Here is a 9,624-nt window from a genome sequence, read left to right as displayed (position 1 = left end):
CGACCATGTGCACCCCTAGCTGTAGTGTAAGGCTTGGGCGACACACGAGAGGCACAGTAGCAAGCTACTGTAGTGGCCCCTCCCCCTCAAAATATGCATAATTAAACAACATATTTGATTTAAGATCAATAGGCATGCCCCAACAGCTTTAGTTACAGGAACAGATACTACACTTTATCTTAGCCAAAAAGCCGAGAAAGGTATGATTCAGAATTGTTCAACTGTTTCTTTTATATTTGGAGGCTTACCTGTTTGTTCTTTTCATCTTGGCAATGTGCGACTTCTTAGCGAGTAGTTTAAGCTTTCTGAAGCTTCACCAACCATGCACCGGTGTAACTAATCTTGTTCCAACTTAGATTCATCATCACCCATCTCGAACACAATTAGCATTATTAGTATGAATTGAAATGTTATTGCTGGATGGGAGAAACAAACTATTCTCCAACAGAGAGCTTCCTCAACCATGCAAAAGGAAAATGAAGACTCGGATATGAGATTCGTTTTAGATCTCAACCTCAAAAAGAACAGCAGAGGAACTAACGATCCTTTTGAGAGCAAGTTATTTTATTTCTAAGCTACATCAAATTTTTATGGTAAGATTTAGATCCCCCTCCACACCCCCTCAAAAACGCCATTTTAAAGAGGAAGCAATTTACTGACTAAAAAATTTAAAAGTAAAAGAAAACATTAAATTGTTCCATCAAGAATTTTCCATGTGTTTAAAGTTTAAACTCAATCCTTAACTACAACAAAAAGGAAAAAATGAAGTCCTAAAAAATGAATGTTGAAACCGCCACACTAACTAGAGCAAAATAGAGCTTGTATTTCAAATTATTATCAAATTTTCATTTAGTTCATTGTGTTTTAATCAAAATGAAAAAGAAAAAGATAACTGTGTATATTCATCATTTACATAGTCATAATGTTATGCCATCTGCTTAATTCATTACATCTATCTGTTTCTTTAAGACAATTTTTCCAATTCCTTTGGGGGTCGTTTGGTTACAGTTTCAATCTGTAATCAGTGAGGTTCATGTCTTTTGCTTCTTTTCAAGTGACAATATTCTTTAAATTTATATTTAACATAGACATAGGGAAACAAAATATGCATAATTAAACTACTACATATTTGATTTAAGATCAATAGCCATGCCCCCATAAAATACAACAGCTTTAGTTACAAGAAAAGAGAAGACAATATCTCAAGGTACGTGAATAAACCTATTACATCAACCCAACACAATATCCATAAAATAAATAATAAGAAATTAGTAATGAACTAATCCATTCGTGGGTAAAATAGAACTAATTCATTGACAAGAAATGCGCCCTTGCAAGTGTATATTCCTTTCCTGCAATCCATACACCAGTTTGTGACCATTGCACATCTTCCCAGTCCAAATTATCCTCCAGTACCTAATTAGACAGTGCAAGTTTTCTGAAAAATAGTATATATATATAATATATAATAATATAATACCACAACTATATCTTAGAATATCAAGGAATATCACATATAATCAGTTAGTTAACGTGATTACTATTATTATATGAATATTTCCTTATTTGATTAAGATTAAAGTCCTTAATATTGTGACTTGAATTTAATTTTGATCCCCTATCGTATTAATCAGTTTTACATGTACATCTAATTACATAATGTCACATCAAAAATAACTACATTTTACACTAACCATGTGATTACGTAAATGGTCATTCGAAAGACGGATGTGATTAAATGACTGAGTAAGACGTTTTAACTGTCAGTGTATCGAAATAAAAAAGAATTCTATAGTTGGGATCAAATAACACTAGTGTTAATTTAAGTAAATGTTATGCTGTTAAATAATTTGTTGTTCGTGTAATTTTTTCAAAAAAGAATAAATAAACTTAGATTAGTTTATATGTTATAAATCAATTTTAAAAAATTTCATGTCAATCCAAAATAGTTTGCTATACTTTTTATATATTTGAAAATCAATATAATGTATTCGTTACAGAAACAAGGATTATTCAATTATATGCTATTGATGGCCGATTTCGGTAAAAAATAGTATAAATGATCAAATGGTGCTAGTTTAATAAGTAACTTTTCAAGCAAACTCCCAACCAAATGTCCAAAAAGAACCAAAAAATCAATGTTCTTTTCCCTTCAGAAACTGCATTCTTCTTCCTCCTCCTCCCTCCTCCTACATGATTTTTTTTCTCTTTTTTCTCCCACTTTTCCCTCTTCTTATTCTTCTTATTCTTATATTTATGCATTTCTCAATTAGTTATATCTAAATTACACAATTGAGAGGACAAAATTCTACGGATCTTACGTACATGCAAGAGTAAAGCAATCAAAGAGAGGATTGAAAATACCTCAACATGTTCAGGGGGCAGAGGGATGCCAATGGTGCGCATCACCTTCTGGGGCAGAGGCTTCTTACAACGAGACCAACGGAATGCCTCAATCATGACATTATCACCATCATGTTTTTCACCAATCGCAGAGTGGTGGTGGTGGTGATTCTGAGACTTCTCTGTTCCTGCGTCGCGCAATGGAGTTGTTGGTGTAGCCATGACTCGATTAAAGAAAAACCAATGGGAAGTTTCTTAACTTCACTAAGGCCTCTCATCGAAACAGATTAATACTTGTCAAGACATAATCATGGATTCTTCGTTCAACTATAAATGGAAATAACACTGGTAGTGGTAACACAGAAATTTTGTCCAACATGGTTTTCATATTTATAAGCACATTCCTGTTGCATGTGAGTAGGACATTTACCAATTATAATGGCTTCTTTTTTATTTTATTATTTTTCTTTTAAAAAAAAAGAGAGAGAGAAAAAAGAATCAAATAATGAAGCCTTCTTGCAAAACTACCATGTCAAAAATACCTATAAAAATGTGTCTCCAAATACAAGACTTCCCCCTTCTTCAAACGAGCAGACGTGTAGAGTGGTCTTTTAAGACCTTTGTCAGCAACAATGCTTATGCTATATTTGGTCCTGGTGATCATGAATATTCAATCAATGAGTAGGGATAAATGTAAAAATTAAAATGAAGTTATCAGCAAAATAGACATGTTGCATCCCAAGTATAATTTAGGATCTGAAATTCTGCAATCTTATCCACCTTGCATTGTTTAAGGCTGATATATTCTTGAAATATACCAAAATAACACAATTGGGATTTCTACTGTTTATATACGCTGCAAAACAAAAGATCCGAATGGTAGCATACCAGGGCTCATTGCAGAGGTTGTACTGTATTGTGACTTCTCGAACAAATCTTTGCTGTCGCAAAGCATTCTGAAAAGATAAGGGACCAACTTGTAAGATGGTAGCAACTAGGTTAGCAAAACAAATCTCAGACTTCAATCAAACGTGAAATTCTTTTGAAATCACTTTGATCTAGAAAAAAAAAATGAACAATCCATATATATGGCAACTTAGAAAGCTGATCCCTGAAAGTACATATATAAGAGAATCAAAACAAGCTTCAACAGGTCCATAAATGAATTGCATAAACAAAGAAGCTATGGATAACAATCTAAAATATCTAATAGTTATCAAATTCTGCGCTGTAAGAGTTTGATTGTTAAAAGAAGCCAGACATACCGAAGCTGCTGCCCTGGTAGTTATTGTCCGTTCAACAGCCACCGGAGCAAGGGTGGGCTCAATGGTTGAAGTATAGGTAAGGCAAGGTTCAAGATCTATAGTTCCACCCCCTTTCTGGAAACCAACAAAATGAACATTAAGACCATGTAAATGCTTGTGCACATAACATATGTCAGATGAACATATGTGCATACCAAACACATTACTTTTTCCATCAAAAAGACAATGTCCTCAATAGAAGATTTAACAAGATATTAAGACAGTAATAGAAGTATACATGCAAGACACCGTCAACTTTCTAAAAATACATGAGACTAAAGAAAAAAAGTAATTATATTCATTACGAAAAAATGTGATTAATATGCCATCTAAAGCATGTGAAACTGTAAGAAAAAGATCAGATAACTTCATGGGGGAAAATTGCAAAGGACAAAAGAAGATTGTATAGCTTCTGATACTACCTTCACAATGCAACACCGTTCAACTCGATAACTACAACCAATTGCTGCACCCCAAGCTCGGGATCTTACATTGTTTCTCAATGTGGAGGTATAGCCTGATATTCATACATAATACCATCTTTAGATTAACAAAATAAAGCTTCAAAAACAAAAATCTAAGCCGGATGGCTTACAATCTTGTGGAGGAAGCACTCGGATGGTTGCACGCAACTCTTGTATGGCTGCATGAGGCGGAGAAGCTGTTGGGCGACAGTAACCTGTGTGCATGAGAACTGTGCAACAAGATTGGAACATCAGTTGAACATATCACCTCTTGTCATTTGTAAGAAAAATCTAACTGTATCCTTTCTGAAAAGGCACATACCAGCAACAAGATCCGAGTCATATGTGTATACATCGGTCCCCCAAAGCTGGCCACCTCTGACCTGAGTATAATAATAATGCAACTCACTCAGATATGCTATAGCATCAATGAGAAAAGCATATTCAAAAGCATCCCATGTCTAAACCTTACAGACATATAAAGAGAAACGGCAAAAAAGCAAATAAAACACTTTTATCTCATCGAATCATTAACATGACATCATATGAAACACCCTGCTCCACAACACAACTGCTGGAAAAGAAAGGTCTGAAAAGATGCGTCTGTAGCGTGCAACACATTGAGAACAATTCAAGACGATTTGGAAACTACATACTTAAGGCTTTTTGGTTGGAAATATACTCTAGCAAACATGAAACTTAATCCTCTATGGATTTCTAGATATAAGGCATACCTACTTGATCCGAAAGAAAAAAAAATCATGCAGTGTCAGATACAGATGGAAGAAGCAGAAGAAGATTTAGATGAATCAAAAGGTACCAGATAATTGGCAGAATATGGATATTGATGTCTCAGAGCATCCTGGATGAATAGACAAACAACATTTTTTAAATATTTAACTCTAAAGGTTAATAGAGACTAGATTAGATCATGAACGAGTTACAATCAATGATATTTAAAGGATTTGACAATGGCATTTGTGGAAGCAGAACTAATAATAAGTTCAGCCGTACGGTTCTCACAGGACTCAGAATCTCTATTCTATACCTATATTTAAAGCTAGGCCTCTAGAAACCATAGTAATGGCTCAATTAGAGAGGAGACATCAAGCTACAACTAATCAAGCCTTGAATATACCATAACTTAATATAATGGGCATATAGTGAAACATAGAATATTGCATTTAAAAGGGAGGTAGAAGATTCCCTCAACATTTTTCAAATTATTTAATTAATTTACCTTGCTTAAAGATTTAGCTAACAAGTGCCCCTTAAGGTGTTGAATGTAAGAAGACTAAAAAGTTCCAAGTTTTCAAAACATTTATTGTATAAAAAATGGATAAAACTATAAAAAAATTCCAACATAGGTAACCTTGACAAAGGGCACTAGTTAGTAAAACCATTACTTAAAATCTATACAAGATAAAAATAGCGCATAATACCTAAATGCATCATCAACAGAAGGAACTCTTCAATGCAATGTATTTCAAAGGCCCCAATCCACCGAGAGAGAGAGAGAGAGAGAGAGAGAGAGAGAGAGAGAGAGAGATAAAAGAAAAAGAAAAAAGACTCACTTGACGATTTGTAGCAGTAACATAATCAGAAGGTATACAAATTTCCAAAGTAGGCCCATTACTAGAACTTTCACCATTTTTCTCCAGTTGAGACACGGATGATTTATATTCCTCCCACAGTTTTATCAGCTCTTGCATACTATCACCAACCTTGTAAACAACAGATGAAACCTCTACTTTACCTGAAATACCAGAAACTTACATAAATTGGATATGCAAGACTAGGGTAACATCAAGCTTTAATCTTCTCTATTCCAGCGAAAAGTGATATCAACAATTGATTAGCGCACAAGAATAGTATAATCTCAAGGAAGACATTAAGATAGAAGTGTAAAGTGTAAACAAGCACAAATATGAAAGCAGAGGAAATATCATAAACTATACAGAAACAAGCCAATCAAAGCAATTCATGTTGGCCCCCGCATTATTTCATGAAGGCGAAATTCAGTAGTCATTTGTAGATCAAGCCAGTAAAACAAAATGACATCATACCTTGAGACCTGCAAAATATTTAGCAAGATATAGTTACTATCAGAAAATACAGCAACATAATTTATCTTATTTTTCTTTTTTATTATATCCATAAAGTTCTATATTTTAATCAATTAGATATATCTTATCTATTCGCCCAATTTATGGCCTACCATACGATCTGTTATAAAAATAGGTAAATGCTTTTATTCATCGAGATCTGATATGATGGTGCGCAATATCAGTCAGCCATAAACCGCCAGTTACTAGATCTAATCCTTAAATTTCTATTGAATTTATTTTTTCAAGGAAAACTTCTTGACCCGAATTACAAACATCATAAAAGTAGGACTAGTCAATGAACACAAAGAAACTTCTACTGGATGAAACTCTGAAAGTTATTGTAAACGAAACACATGATAGTAAGAAGATCCATAACAAGTTTACTAGCAACAAAAAACGAAGTAGAAGAAGAAAATACCCATCATTGTCTGCGGAACGGGATCTGAAACGAGGCTCTCGGTTAGGCACCTGAGGACTCCCCCTAGATCGTTGTATCCTTCTGCGTTGCTGGGCACTGAAATTATAGGGTTCCTTCTCCTTCTCCTTCTCTATAGCCCCTTCCACATCAGCACAGCCATCATCTGATTCCTTGTCAAAGCCTCTATTTCGCTTATCAGGTCTATCCGGCTTATCACCTTCTGAATCAGCATCTCTCTCTTTTTTTTTCTCTTTTGATTCACGATCAACATTTTTCCAGCTATCAGCATCTTTTTGTTTCTTCTGGTCTGGTAACACAGTTTCTTGTTCTGGCAATTTAACCAATCCATCCCCAAGTTCCTTCTCATTATTTGGAATCTCTTTATCCATTCCATTCAATGAGTCTTTCTTGATCTGATCCTTTTCCCTGTCTTTTGAATTTTCTCTCTCTTTTGGATGATCTTTTTTCTCTTTCTCCGACCTTTCTACATCTTTGTCTTCCTTGGCGGATTCTTTACCATCACCACTTGTATTGCTAACGTCTGCACTGCTTCTACGATCGTTTCTTTCTTTTTCCTTCTCTCCCCATTCCCGATGCTTCACATCCTTGCCTTTCCTATCTTTTTCTTTAGATCTATCATCACCTTTAGAGTCTACTTTGTTCTCCCCAACAGCCTCGTGAGCTTCCACGTAGTCCCTTTCTTTTGTTGTTGAACTCTCCTTTCGAGCCTCAAGTGGTCCTTGTGAATTGCTACGTGGCATTTGCCAAGTCTCCAAACTACGACTAGGTGAATCTGAATATCGTTTTCCCCTATGGTAATCTTTTGATTCCTTCCAATTCAAATGGCTGCTAACCATACCATAGCCATCCTTTTCTGTCTTCTCACCTTTTGATTCATTATGACTCTCCCGGTCATATTTGACATCCTTATTGTCATCTCCTCTACCCTCAACACGCAAATCCTTTTCACTCTTAGCACTCTGAGCATCCCTTCTAGCTTCGACATGTATATCCTTCTTCTCTATCTTTGAATCACGATTTTCAAATCGGAAATCTCTGTTGTCCTTAGAATCCCTTGACTCTATCTTGTTCTCAATACCAAGTGGATGATCCGGATGAGAATCATTTGATAGTGATGTAATCCGATACACTGAAGGAAGAGGAGATTTTCTATCAGCATCACGGAATTCTGTCCGGGGCGCTTTTGCAGCACGGGAATCCTGACCTATATCATAAGGCACATGGTATTCATTTGAAGTTGAAACCAACTTGGAATATGTACTTGAATCATCGTGGGGATGCTTTGAAGATGGATGAAGAGTATCTTCATGAGATCTCTTAGGTGTGCCACTCATAGTGAAAACTTAATACAATCATGAAAGTCGAAGAGGAAGTAATCTGAAAGCCAAAACAATTCCTATCTCAGCTATCTGTTAGCTACGAGGAAGTTGGGTAACTGCAAGTCAATAAGAAAAGTTTAGAAACTACATAAGGCATGAACAATTTTCTTAAGGGTAAGTGAATAGGCAGAATTTTTTGTGGATTCCCTGAATCTAATCCATAAAATTCCTCTCCCCTTTCTAACCCTGCTATCAACCTAACCAACAAATGCAAAGTACATCATGATATGATGATAAAACACGAAGTCAAAGATAATGATTAGAAAGACACACAGGTAATCAATGAAACAACATGCTTAATAAAGGTAGCATCAAATTCAGTGTAAATTGTAAATACAAAATCTAACAAATGCAAAATTTTCATTTTCTGCAGACACTGAACAGCAAGATGCACGTTGCCTGGCCATTCTCTAGGCACACTAGCAAGCACGTGGTTGTGGTGTTGCCATTAGGGTCCCCCGCCCCGGGTGCACACACAGTACATGCACAACTTACGACACTGCCATGTTATGTATATAAGCTTTCCAAAAAGAAAAAGAGAATAGAAGAACAATTACTATATGTATACCATTATGCAATGTATTCTATAAAGCTGCTGCCCCGTTTTAAATGCCTAACTTGGTCATTTCACACTATATAACTCCATTATAAGTCTTTTGCAAACATTTCAAATAACCCCGTATTCAATCTCACATCATGCTTTACCCCTTATTAACTCCTCTATTAATTATAACTAAAAGTAATTTAAATTACTAGTTAATAGATTTCAATATGAAATGACATATTTCCTACCAAACCTAAGTGATTCATAGTATCATACAAAAAAAAGAAACATATTAAACCTAAGAAGCGAGTTTAAAGAAAGGGTAAAGAATTTAAAAAAAGGGTAAAAAAAAAAATAAAAAAATCCCACCACCATGTAGAATGAGAAATCCAATTCAAATCCATGCAAATTAAGCCGTGAAATAAAGTGGCACAAGTTAAACAAATCTAATGCTAACACCAGAACAAGCTCAGACTGGTGAGCCATGAACATACAATCAAAGCAACACAACCAAACAATAACAATAAGCTCAATTAGACACATTTCAGAGGACAACATTCAAGGTAAACCAGACAGAATCGCATGATGACTACAACAGCGAGTGAGCTACACAAAAAGATTAGAGCTTTAACCTTTCTTTTCAATGAATCATTGAATTGAGAGTTCAATGATTAAACAATTGCAGTAAGAAAGGTTATAGAGAACCTAACAGATTACAATAAAATGGATTGAATTAGCAGAAGAAAAGAAGAATACATGTACATTATGGCATTTCATGAAGAAGTAGAGAGAAAAAAAACCCTAGAAATAGTGTGAATTGAAGGTCTTTGTTTCTTCTTGTGAGTTGGGAGTGTGTGTGGTACCTTTGTTATCGGCGAGAGAAACACCCTCTTTCAGATGTGCCTGTCTCCGTTTTTTTATGTATTGTATTGAGATTACAATGTTCTACTTAGTACTTACCATTTTCCGTTGTTGGCTTCGTGTTTTATTTCTAATTTTTGTATTTTATAATTTTATAATTATTAAATATTTATATTAAGGTT

At 34.9% G+C, this 9,624-nt stretch overlaps 2 non-coding genes across 2 annotated transcripts; both read right to left on the bottom strand.

The window, feature by feature from the left end:
• Positions 1-204, bottom strand: LOC127741921 (U2 spliceosomal RNA). Its single transcript, XR_008003109.1, has one exon. It is a non-coding gene; the product is annotated as a U2 spliceosomal RNA (small nuclear RNA).
• A 900-nt stretch (positions 205-1,104) lies between these two features.
• Positions 1,105-9,506, bottom strand: LOC107466028 (uncharacterized). The gene is made up of 12 exons (XR_008002667.1): positions 9,344-9,506; positions 6,638-8,093; positions 6,178-6,185; positions 5,686-5,867; positions 4,434-4,494; positions 4,243-4,341; positions 4,070-4,164; positions 3,609-3,722; positions 3,232-3,299; positions 2,872-2,996; positions 2,365-2,567; positions 1,105-1,416 (listed from the first exon to the last, which is right to left on the bottom strand). It is a non-coding gene; the product is annotated as an uncharacterized LOC107466028 (transcript).
• Positions 9,507-9,624: the final 118 nt, after the last annotated feature.

The sequence above is a fragment of the Arachis duranensis genome, chromosome 9 (assembly GCF_000817695.3).
Source record: "Arachis duranensis cultivar V14167 chromosome 9, aradu.V14167.gnm2.J7QH, whole genome shotgun sequence".
NCBI classification, from domain to species: domain Eukaryota; kingdom Viridiplantae; phylum Streptophyta; class Magnoliopsida; order Fabales; family Fabaceae; genus Arachis; species Arachis duranensis.
The sequence above is the reverse complement of the archived record's forward strand: the minus strand, read 5'-3'. Positions and strand labels throughout refer to the sequence as shown.